We start from the raw sequence: 13,431 nt of genomic DNA on the forward strand, positions 1-13,431 counted from the left end.
ATATTTACAGTATCTTATACTCACAAAAAGATGTTGAGAGTAATGAGATTTTTATATTTGTGATATTGAAAATTAATTCTAAGAGATAAACCATTTTTGTTATTGACAGGAAAAGTGTATACAGTAGGTAAGAGTATATCATCAATGATCCTTTCCAGCCTTTGTGATTGGCCTTTGCTGGCCTCCGTGGTATGAGTGGTAGGGTCTCGATCTTTCATCTGGAGGTCCTGGGTTCAAATCCCCATCAGGCATGGCATTTTCAGATGCAACGAAAATTGTCATTCATCTCATCCTATGAAGTAAATATCTAATGGTGGTCCCGGAGTTTAAAAAGAAAAAGTCTTTGTGATAAAGAATCTTAGTTTAGTTTTCAATGGAAGGTTTCTAGGGAAAACTGGTTCTGTTATTTTGTTCCAAAGAAATGGATTTTATTGAAGACGTGATGAGTTCAGCAGTTTTACTAAATACCAGTCCCAATAAACAAAAAAAATTGAGAAAATTAAAAAAAGGGGAAAAATGTTACTTCAGAGTATATAAATATATAAGAGGATAAATTATAAACAAAGTTGCACATTGTCCTGTATGTAGTAATAATAAATTTCTAAAAATCTCTACGTGTTACTATCACCAAATCTAGGAAACTGCCCTCTGTCCTTGGAAGTGGCTAAAGATAGGTGGAAAATTTAATTTATTATGATGGAAGTGAAAATTCTTGGAAGCTAAAACGAAAAATAGAGTATTATAGTCAAGTATACTTTTTAACAATAAAAATTACAAAAAAAAACTTTATACATATCTGAACTAGTTTTGTACATTAGCTTCTTTAGACTGCTGCTGGGAGTATTGTGGTGTCATTGGAAGTAGTAATGGTGTATTTGTCGGGTTTTGAAAGATATTTGTTTTGTTTATATGTTCAAACGTTTTTGTGATTTAATTACATTTGCTTATTTAAAATGCTGTTTTGTACATGTTATGTATATTTATTATTTTGATTCTCTTAAGCATGTCTAGAGAAAATCATTATAGGTAGCAATGAACTAGAAAGTTTAATTTCTAATTGTCTTCTGTTATTCTGAATAAAGTCAGGCATTCAACTTGTCTGTGTATGCATAATTTTATTAATTATGATACCATGATAAAGTCATTTGCACAGTAAGAGAGAAAATATTTTGAATACCTGAATCACAGGGCTATTCATGAGTTTGAGAAAAATAATCTCCCATCTAAAACCTGGGTTAATACTATAATTAATACTACAACTATAACACTGATAGATAAAAAAAAATTGTTAATGTTTGTTGAAGTGTGATACCATTTCTTGAATTGCTTTTTTGTGTACATTACAGATCTGTAAATACAATTTTTCTATCACCTTTAGTTTTAAATAAATTACACTTAAAAAAAAAAATTAAAGGAAAATATAGTAAAAATCTGTAAAATTTTGTAATTTTGCATGGCCATACCTGTGTTGGAATGATTTCGCTGATGCTCTTCTTTTTAAATAGCCTGAGACACATCCCAAATTAATGTACAACAGTAATCGGCTAACATGTTAGTATTCCATTTCCCTTTATAACGGTTTTCCATCACTGAAATGTCTTGGTGGAAACATTCATCGTGTTCGTCACTTACAACTCTGAGGTTGTCCGGGAAAAAATTCAGATATGAGTGGAGGAAATGCATTTTCAAAGACATTATATCCCATAGCTCTGTATGAAGTAAGAAGTTGATTAACAATATTATAATTGTCGGATTTTTGCTTGCCAAGAAAAGTTCTACAAACGTCTTTAAATGAAACCCAAGCTGCACTTTCTACATTATTTAAAATTGAGTTAATTAGATCATCTTTGATCAACTCTCTTATCTGAGGACCAAGAAATGTTCCTTCTTTAATTTTTCATTCACGTACATTCGGAAATTTCTGCCAGATGTACAAAAATCCAGGACTATCCTTCTTCATTGCTGCAACAAAATTTTTCATTAGTCCTTGCTTGATATGGAGATGGAGTAAAAATATTTTTTTTTGGATTCAGCTAAGGCTCATGAATAATATTTTTCTCATTTGTAGTTAAGTTGTCTCGTTTCTTCCACTCTTTGGTAAGATAATGTTTATCCCTAGCTCGGTTGTCCCATTCGCAAAGAAAACACATTTACTTAGTATAGCCTAACTGCATGCCTAACAAAATAGCCATAACTTTCAAATCGCCATATTTGTTCCAGCTATGTTTTTTTTATAATTTCAAGAACCCTATGTTCTTTTTTTATACTATATTTTTTTTTTATTCTATGTTCTTTTTTTCAAGAACATGTTTCATCACATCGTATGTCTCTTCAAAATTAATACCATAAGCGATTGGTATCGAAGGATATTTATTAACATTGAGTAGTAGAACCACTTTTAAACTATACTTGGATAAATCTATGAAAAGGCGCAAGTCCTCAGGTTTATGAACTTGTCCTAAGTGCAACATAAGCTCATAAATATTTGTGCAATAAACCAAATTATTTTCATCAATAAAGAAATGAGAAAGTTTTTTTTGTTGGCTTTGAAAGCCTGAAATGTTTGTATTTTTTTAAGGAAATTCCAACCGTGCAGTCTTGATCCTAACAGTTCAGCTTCATTTACTGAAAAATGTAAATTCCTAATCAAGTCATTTAATTCACCTTGTGATATAAGATGTGGCTTATTGGAATATAATTCAAAATCAAAATCATTGTTTCCTTCTTCAGTACTGCCTGATTCTTTATCGCTGCTTTCAAAATGCACATTGACAGGTAGCTCAGGAACTGGAATAATTTCACTGTGAGGTACAGGCCTGATTGCAGATTGCAATGATGGATATTTTACAGTATATTTAGATTTTTTAGAAATTCCAGACGCACTTGTTAAACAAAAGTAACAATCGGTTACATGACTTTGGCATGGTTCATGCCAAATCATTGGTACACCAAATGGCAAAGCCTTCCGTGTACTTTTCAGCCATCCTCTTAAATATACAGAACAATTAGTGCATACTATATGAGGAGCCACATTTATCCTGATCAATTTTACACTGAAAGTGCAAATGATATGGTTTTTTAATTAAAGATGAAATGTTTTTTACGGTAAACTCACCACATACATAACAAAAGGCATTCACATCATTTACACAATTTTGAAGCATTATGACACTGCCCTATTAACAAACTTAAGACAGCAATAAGACTGAACAAAATCAATTCATTTATTCCTAAATCCAGTGCTCAATACAAACAAATACAATACAAACAAATACAATACAAACAAAGCTGTGTTTTCAGCTACATGCTTTGACCTGCACAGACATGACTAATCTTGTCCATGAAGGCTCCTTCTTCAGTATTAGATATGATGTCATAATATATGATTATGATAAGATTTAATTCTTTGTCTAGTATTGTTTATTTATAGCTAACAAATTTTGTTAAAAAAGTTAAACAATAAAAAATGAGATAACAAAATATCATAATAAGCTTAAAATGCCAACTATATGTTGAAAAATTAAAAAAAAAATCCTTTAATTAAATTTAAACATTTTTCAAAAATGGTGGGTGATAGAAAGAATCTGAGTTTATAGTCAGTTTCATCATCAAAAAACAGATTAAAATCATGTATTGCATGTTAGGAAACAAAAATTATGTTCAGTGTAATTAATACCTGTAGTTATTAAAGATTGTTTTATATAAATTATTTCAATATTTCAAAATTGATTGTGGTTCTGATAAAACCTCAAATGATGTTCATACAATGAAAATATCAGATTAAAGAAATCGGCTGATTTAAAGAAGGTCCCTTATTCTTATTCTTACAATTTTGACTAAAATGGTTTTCATAAGCAACATCCAATAAAAAACGAAAATGTAAGACAATTCCTGACGGTCGACTTTATAATCTGTAGAAAATCTTAAAAACTGGTGTAATTTCATCCAAAATCACTGTTAGTAGTAAGGAATTGGATAAATACTATGTAAATATAATATGAAAATATTTTAAGGAAAATTTTCTGTATTAAGTCATTGTACTTTGACAGTTACAATGATTTAGGAAAGATTATAGATGGAAATTTTGATTGGGCAAACTGGTGAAGGAGTAAGTGCTAGTAAGTAAGAAAAGAAAGTGTTACTAAGGTTAAAGCAAAGATGCTGCTGTTCTTAGATACCTTGTAGCAATGTGAAAAAGGATAATAAAAGTTTATAAGAGTTTTCATTATACATGATGAGATGGGATTAAAATAATATCTATAGTATCAATAAAGCACATATAAAACAAAATGGCATATAATATTTTATGTTTTTTTAGTTGAGATACCACCTGTTACATTTTTATTAGGTATAATATTTAATATAATTATACAATTAATAATACAATTATACAATTGTATTAATACAATACTACATTAACTAATAACAATATTTAATACCATTACACAATAATTTTATTACATATTTGTAATATAATATATTATATATACATAATGTACATAAACAAGTAGAATTGAAGAGCATCAAATTTGTTGTGAAGTGTATTTGTCATTTCTTACTAGATTTCATTTCATATTATAAGATTGTGATTATGTTTTCAACTCTGTTATAATTATATAATTCAATAAATAATAATGATATTATAGGGGTGAAGAGATTAGCCACTACCACATTAGTTTAAGGCTAGTAAAATAACATGCTGTTCCCAAGAGCTTGCTTTGAAGCTGATAAATCTAATAGGATTTATGAGAGTCAAACCAGTTGTCTAGAAAATACTATTCAAATGATTCATAATTACATAATAATAAATAATATAAAAAATAAATTATTAAATATATCAAACATTATAAAACATTGTTTATGTTAGTTAATTTTATTAATGCAAGTGTGTAAAATTTATAAAAAAAGATAAATATAAAGTAAAAACCAGTAATAAATTCATTAATAGTATAAAGAAGATAAAAATAGAAAAAAATATAAACTAGATATAACTGATATGTAAAACAAAAAATGAAAATAATTTACAACAAATTGCTTTCCCATTACCATCTAGTTATATTTTTGAAATCTTTTTACAACTCTAGATGAAAAATAGGTAAAATTTTAACAAAAGATGATGATAAAAACTTATATTACAGTAGATATGTAGATGATTGTTTTTTTAGATTAGTTTTTTAAAATAAATTAATTACACTGCAAATACTAATAATAAATTAAATCTAGAAGTTCCTGTGTACAAATCCCAGTCAGGCATAGCATTTTTCATATGTTACAAAGATTCCAAGCTTTGAGCTAATGTTGTGAATTAAAAATAAATTAAATTTACAAAACCAGTATAATACATAAAATGATTAATTCTAATTTATTTAGAATTCAAAATTGTTAAAAAGTTAGCAACTACAAATTCAGTTATTCCTGCTGAATTATACAAAATATAGGGGCAAGTAGCTGTATAAAAAGGAACAGGCATATAAATGCCCACCTCCTTTAGATACTTTAATAAAAATATAAAATTTTATAAGTAATATAAAGCAATATTTTTAATGATGAAATGACCTTAAATGAAATAACAAAAAAAGAATTCACATTGACTTTAAATTTTACTAACCTTTACAAAACCTATAAAATAATCAGAATTTTGTAAAAAATACAACACACATTTTGCATGCAAAAACAACAAAAATTCATTATCACATTATGTGTTTATAAAATAAAATGTCCTTAATTGTGAATTAAACTGAATTACACTGATCTAACTAATTATTGTATTCTTTTAACACATAAGATACTAACAACATAAAATGATCCAGTAAATAAAATTCTAATTCAGCTATGATTGGATTAATAGAGAAACAAAATTTTCCTGAAGAGACAGATATAAAATTGTTTAAAAAATGGAGAACAGTCAACAATTAATTTATATGAAAAGTTACGTGTATACTAATACAAAAAAAAAACATAGAGGAACAATAAAATTAATTTAATTAAAATATTGTAAAAACATTGTTTAAAATTATTAATTTTTATCCCAAAGATTGGGACACAATCATGAAAACAAATATTTTAGCTTATTTTGAGGTTTTAAATTATTTTTAATTACTTTTTCATTTTATGTCTTTAAGTGTTAAATGACATTCCTTTAGGAAAACCAGCGTAAGTGATAATTTAAACAAATTTCAAATCTATTAATAAAAAAGTAAGTAATATAGGTCCATAATAAAAAAATTAAATTCAAATTTATCATACAATTGTTATACAAGATTAAGTAAGGTAAAATCAATACATTAAAGGATTTCTATTATCTTCTCACTAATAACTAGAAGCAATTACACTAAAACCATAAACTGAATATATTCAAAGTCCTATGCAAGTAGATGAGGAGTAGGATTTAAATTATATATACATCAAACCATGCAAGGCAGATGAACGTTTTATAAGGATGTGAAGCCAAAAATTTGCTACAATCACAATATAATTAATTAACTATTACAGTACAAGTAGTCTGTTTTAAAACCTGTTATACAAAATACAAATTGTTTCGGCTGTGGGATCTTAGCTCAGCTGCAGACTAACTCTGAAATAGAAAAATTCTTTTTGTAGTGGTTTTGATTTAATTACTTCTTTTCTCTATTGTTTGTAAATATTTTTTGTTAAATACAGTATGATAACTGTCTGCAGAACTCTTTGTCATTTTGTACTTTCCATCAGTGTCCTTAAAAATATGTAATTATGTAACTTGTATTTCTTATTGTTTAACATGAATGAATATACTGCACATAATTAAAATTGTTCAACTAACAAGGTATTCATTTCATTTCAGGGATTTGAAGCCACACTCAGATGTCTGAGTTTAGAGTATCCAAAAAGAAAAATGCAAGTATACAATCGTGAAGAGCTCAGTGAACAATTAGGAGTACAAAATTTGTTAAATATTCAAGAAAATTATTTTTATTCTCATTCATCTGTTTTAGAAGTACTGTTGCAAGAATTCATAAAAAATAATAAAAAAATAAACACTCATTCAAGTTTTAACAATATAAATTACAATTTAACTCAAAATTCTACAATGAAAAATGTACATTTTAATATAATTCAAAAAGAAATTGATATCAGAAATTTAGAAACGTCCATGAAGGGCAGTATGTTTAATGAAACAGGTAGTATCTGTAATAGCAGAATTCATAAAACATCTCACACTTATTTGGCAGCAGGTGGAAGAAAAAAACTGCAGAAATTTCAACCAGGCTTTGAAGCAGTCAAGTACTTTTTAAATTCAGTTTCCAAAGGCAAGTATTATTAATAAATCATTCTCCTTTAATTTTAGTTATAAAACACCAATTGGCAATATGTGCCTAATGCCTTATAATAATGTATTGTATTAGTAAGGTGTATAGTAAGTAGTAGTATATATATATTAGTAGTAGTAGTAATATTGATATAGTAGTTAAATCAGATTTATTTATAGTCTTGCAAATCTTAAGTTCTTTTTGCATGATGTGATACTGAATAATAAATAAAAGTTGTATAGTGACTACTACATGAATTAGGATTGTTGATGTTTATTTAAAAAGATTTTTTTTTATAAATTAATTTACTACAGAAGCTTATAAAGAGGCTTGTACATGAGAATGTGAGTATGAAAATTTGTAGTGTATGAAAAATGTCATGCCTGACCAGGATTTGAATCTGGGACCTTCGGATGAAAGGATGAGAACTACCACACCGCCATGAAAACTGACTTATAGTTTATTTCAAAAACTAACAGCTCCTAGAAAAAATTAACATAAGTTCAGTTATATATAACATTTTATATGAGCACTTCAATGAACAGTTTTATTTATATTAAAAATTAGTGAATACAAAAGAAAAAAGATTTTTTTACCATTTTTGTTACAATTCAGGTTTTGCCATATGATAGAAAAAATTTTATCTGACACTATTAATTTTTATCTGAAATTATTAATTTTACAACACAGAAGTTATAAAGTTAACATTGTTTTTTCATACATGATAACTTCACATCATACATTGCAATTAACATCATTTACTCGGTTATAATATGATGGAAAACAATTAATGAAGAGATTGAAACAAAAATATCAGCAAATTCTGTGATAAATAAGTCTTTTATTGATTGGTTTTAAGCTTTTCAAGAAAAGAACACTTTTTTATTTATTATTCACGTTTTTGAAGCAGCTCATGTGGCAGAGATTCCAGTTTCATTATTAAAATACTAGGCTAAAATATTAAAATTTTCATACAAGTTCTTTAGAATAACAAGGATTTCCATAATTTTTAGTTATCTATTAATTAATGCACCATCAGTAGGTCAGTCTTCATACTTTACATACTTCATCATACTTCCAAGATCAATTATTTTATTCTGATAGTTATTTATTTTGTTGCTCCATTTATTTTTACTGTCACTATTAAAATGATTTTTTTGTATTCATATTAGTGTGTTGATGAATTGTTCCATTTTAATCTCATATACTGTCACGGAAAAATTTATTTTTTATAATACAAAATTCAGCCATGTGATGAAATTTACTCTATATTCATTGGAATTGTTTGAAGAAGCTATATTACTGGTGAAGTTTTGTATTCAGCAGGTTAACTTCCAGGTGCTTTTGGCTGTGCTGAATGGCAGGTGTAGATCCATATGTGAAATGTGACTAGTGTATGGTACCTATAAGGTTCTTATTCCACTGATGTGTAGGTATTGTCAAAATATTTACCATTTCAGACAATTTAGGTTTGGATTTGGGATAGTGATAGCAGCCCTTATCACTTTGGGCAGATAGGAGGGATGCATCTCTACTAGAAAAAGTACTGAACCACAAAACAAGTTCATGATTTTTAAACAGGAGCATTATAAATAAAAACTTCTACTGCTACAGAAATAATAATGACAGAATTTGATATGAATTGGTTTTCCTCGTATTTTCAAATTCAACACATTAGTAATCATTTGCTACCTTCAATTTTATTTGACATTGTCCAGTTTGGAACTAGATATCATTCCGCAATGAATTTGAAGCAGAAGTTAATTTCTCATCAGTTGCTTGCATTTTATGGTAGGGATATGAGAGAAGAGAAAAGAAAGGATGTAGTTTTTGCTCCAATATTTGAGATGTGGGGTATATTTATTTTGGCAAGCAGAGTTTCTATAAATTAGGAATATATCAAATAGTTTATCAACTTGATAGTAAGATAACCTTGATTTTTGTCCATTTAAAACATAATTACTAGAGAACTATTGTAATAAGCTAGTTAAATATGGTATGAAAATAATATTACTTTGAAGTGCACCCATAACATTTACTTCAATTGTAATTCCACGGTAGGAAATCAACTAATACAGAATGAAAACATAATACAGGATTATTTTGTCTAAGAAATTATGTCTGTTGCTTATGAATCAAACAAAATAGTTTATTTTATTACCAGTACGCCAACATACCACTTGTGAACAAATTGTCTGCTCCTCCATCTAAATTAACTGCAGTAAGGACAACAGCAAAAATAAAAGATACATTTTATAAGAACTGATTGCTATAAACAAGAATTGACCAGTAAATAATTCATTCTTTGTATTTGATATAACTTTTGATGGTTTCTTATGAAGCTCAAATGAATGAAAATATACTATTAAACATATAAATATGTAATTTTTATATAGATTAAATGTAATAGTTCAGCAGTTGAAAAAAAAAAACAAAGATGAGAATGATACCCATTTGATAATACAATCAACCTAACTGCTATTAACACCGTTTAAAAAAATAACACACCTTTGCTAGTTACAACATAAAATTATAAAATAGTACATTCAAGAGTGGCGTATAGCAGCATGGTTAGAGAAATCTGTGACTGGAAAATTAAGAAAAGGGTGATCTGTTATTCTCAGCAAATTGAAAATATTAATGAACAAAGGTCTCAGAAACAGTGCTTTATGTACGATTTAAAAAGAAAATGACAATTTACTCTATCTATTGCAATTGAAGTGTTTGGAGGCATTAATTGAGGTGTTTGGAGAACATTAGACTAAAAAAAGGAAAAATGAGTTGAGGTATTAAAATTTTTAATTAATATTTACAAACATTTATAAAAATATTTCTAAAAGCTTTTTTAGAAATATTAAACTATTAGTATTCTAGTACAACTTTTACAAGTTGTATTTCTATTTTCAACAGAATTTTGTGTATTTTTGGGTAATAAAAAATTTCTTTATTGTTGTGAATTGTTTATTTACCTAATTAATGGGAACCTTCTTTTTCTGATATTTGATGTATTTTTGTTTCTACTATTAAGGAGTAAATTTTACTACCACTTGAAAAACCAATGAATAATTTTTTTTTTGGTTTGATAATAGGAATAGAGTCTGAGTGATTTGGTTGTGAAAAACATTTTTCATTCGTGTAAAATTCATAAACTATTCACAGTAACACACATTTTTTTAAAAATTAGTTAGATATGTAGAAGGGTTTTTATATTTCCAGTATTTATTTGAAAGAAATGTTGAGTTGAGTGTATTTTTATCACAGGAAGTTAAGGATCTATTTTTATATCCCAAATAATGCAATAAAAATGTCTGCGGTTGCAATTGCCTGTCATTCCACTTAAGGGAATAACATATTTCTTATTTTCTCCTTATTGCATAAATTTGTTAACATCACAAAGCAATTCACAGGTATGTTCACTAAAAATGTCACCTTTTGTACCTAATCTTAAGACAGTTATAACAATTATAAATTATTAATTGGTTATAAATTAATTTTATTATGAACATAATGTCATTACATACTGATGACAATATAATAAGAAATTTGTCGGAATTGCTAAATAATGAACTAAAATAAATTCAAGTTATTAATAAAAAAACTTGTTATGTAGTTCTGCGCAAAAAGACTGAATTTTAGTCATTTTATCTTGTTTCCTTTTGAAATAGTATCAACTATTTTAATTTAATTTCACAAACAAAAACTGATTCACTAAAAATAGTTAAACGTCAAAAAAAAGCATCAAATAAATTAACAAAAAAACACAAATTTCAACTAAATCACACTGTGACTAGTGGCATAAGCATGATGAAAAATACACTGCTACACAGTACATATAACTTCAACTTTTTTTTACCTTAAATTGAGCGTAACTCAAGAATGACTCCACCAATGATCATCAACTTTTCACATGTACAACTTCAGATATACTTTAGCATATCTAAATTTCAATGAAATTATCAAGTTGTCTTGGAGATTTTGAAGCCACAAATCTTTATACTGTTGTCAAATGGATTTGACGGTACATGGCACTTTATAACCATGTAGTAGCCCTGAGAAGGACTGTTGTCATCGACTGGCTTAACAACTCGTAATTTATAACCTTGTGTTAGTCTGAAAAGGGCCATCTTTGTTGTCAATTGTATTCAACAGCTTGTTGTAATTTATAACCTTATGGTGCTCTGAGAAGGGCTGTTCTCATCGAATGGCTTCGACAGCTTATTGTAATTATAACCTTTTATGGAATCCATAGAGTCATTCATTCTGATTGGGGGTTGAATTACCAAACCATGCGTATCCTGTTGGCGTCCACCGGGAAGTCCTACGTTGAGGCGGCCAGGGAACTTCTTATTGGTCTTCTCCAGGTGGTGATCGACGATGAATTAAAAATTCACTCTTGCACGCTCTTTTATTGGAGCCTGAGAGTGATGGGGTCGCAGCGTCGCTATGGTGGAAGAACTGCGCGGCAGGAGTGATGCTGTACCAGCGTGTACGTATATTGTGCTACCGCTTACATTTGAGCTGCTACCGTTGCCGTCCGCCGATATTAATTTAGGCATATATGTGGTAACAATACATAGGCCTACACACATACACAAACATATATATATATATATATATATAAAGAAACCCGATTTAATGTAAATGGTATTTGTATTTCTCATATCTCAAAACATAAAGAATTTCATTTTCACCCCTCCCTCTCCTACCATGTAATCAAAAATAATACCATACCTTTCTTTGAAAAGTGGGTAATAATAAAACTGAATCTCCATGTTTCATGCAGTAATTTACTTTCATCCAATTACACTGTGCAATGTGTATTTAGAAAGGCTGGGGTATATTTTTGTTATGGTATAAATACTGTACTGCGCATAACACTGTCCTAGTGTTCTTTACTTCTAGCAGAAATGTATCTTATCCGTGGCTGACCATTACACATTATAAGAGTGGATTTATCTACTCAGGCAGCAGATACTTATCCTACTCATGATCTCTTAGGAAATTGGGGTGTTTTTTTTTATCTATAATGTCTTAGTCTTAATGTCTTTTATGGATGAATGATTTAGCATAAACTGCTTAAATGCATACATATATGCTACAGCAAATACTTTTTCTCGAGATTTAAATAACCACCTGAGTCGAGACCTCAGATATTCTAAAGGAAAACCACACACAATTATCTAGTACGTGAAAGTATACAATTGATGTAAAACGTATATCCTGATCTTCGATGAAGCTTTATTTTTTCTTCAAACTTTATTTTTTGAGAGAAAATTTCCAAGGAATGAGCCACAATATTGAAAAATAATAGCCAACTTTTGGTATTGTTTTTTGTCTGTAGCTTTCTTCCCGTTCAAATTAGAATAAAAATTGGTTTGAATATGGAAAATAAATAATGTTTAATCATTCAGCGAATTTCTTCTAATAAATGATTAGGAAGTTATTGCAATTAAATTCGACAGGAGTGTAGTTTATAACAGAATTTAGGACAGTGTAGTTTCAGATTTCAACGAAAATATCCATTTTGACTAGTTTTGGCGTGACGTCTGTACGTACGTATGTGCGTACATGATCTCTCAAGTCAAAAACGATTAGCCGTAGAATGTTGAAATGTTGGGTTTAGGACTGTTGTAAAATCTATTTGTGCACCTCTCCTTTTGATTGCAATCGACTAAACCAAAAATCTCCAAAAAAAGCCTAAAATAAAAAAAAATTGAATTTTTGACTTCTTAACTGCAGTAATAAGCCCTCATTGAGAGCTTTTCAACGATGTATCATAAGCGGTACTTATTTTCATCGGTTGCAGAGTTATAGCCAAATAAAATTTTAATTAATGAAATTTGGATCTTACAAGGGTAAGACTCATCTCCAATCTGACTTCATCTCCATTTTTTTAATTTAAATATATTCATTTATTAATAAATTAACCTGTGATTGTAAAAAAATACAATAAATAATAACAAAAAAAAAAAAAAATTAAAAATATAAATATATAAAAATTATGTAATAAAAATTTAAATATATAAAAAATGTATGTAATTTAATAGGAATACAGGGAAGTCATGTGGTGACCACATCAGATTTTTTAAATTTATTTTTGAAAACTTTTTTAATTTTTCATTTTTGCTTGTGTTTGCTTGTGTTA

The sequence above is a fragment of the Lycorma delicatula genome, chromosome 1, assembly GCF_047948215.1.
Source record: "Lycorma delicatula isolate Av1 chromosome 1, ASM4794821v1, whole genome shotgun sequence".
Taxonomy (NCBI): Eukaryota; Metazoa; Arthropoda; class Insecta; order Hemiptera; family Fulgoridae; genus Lycorma; species Lycorma delicatula.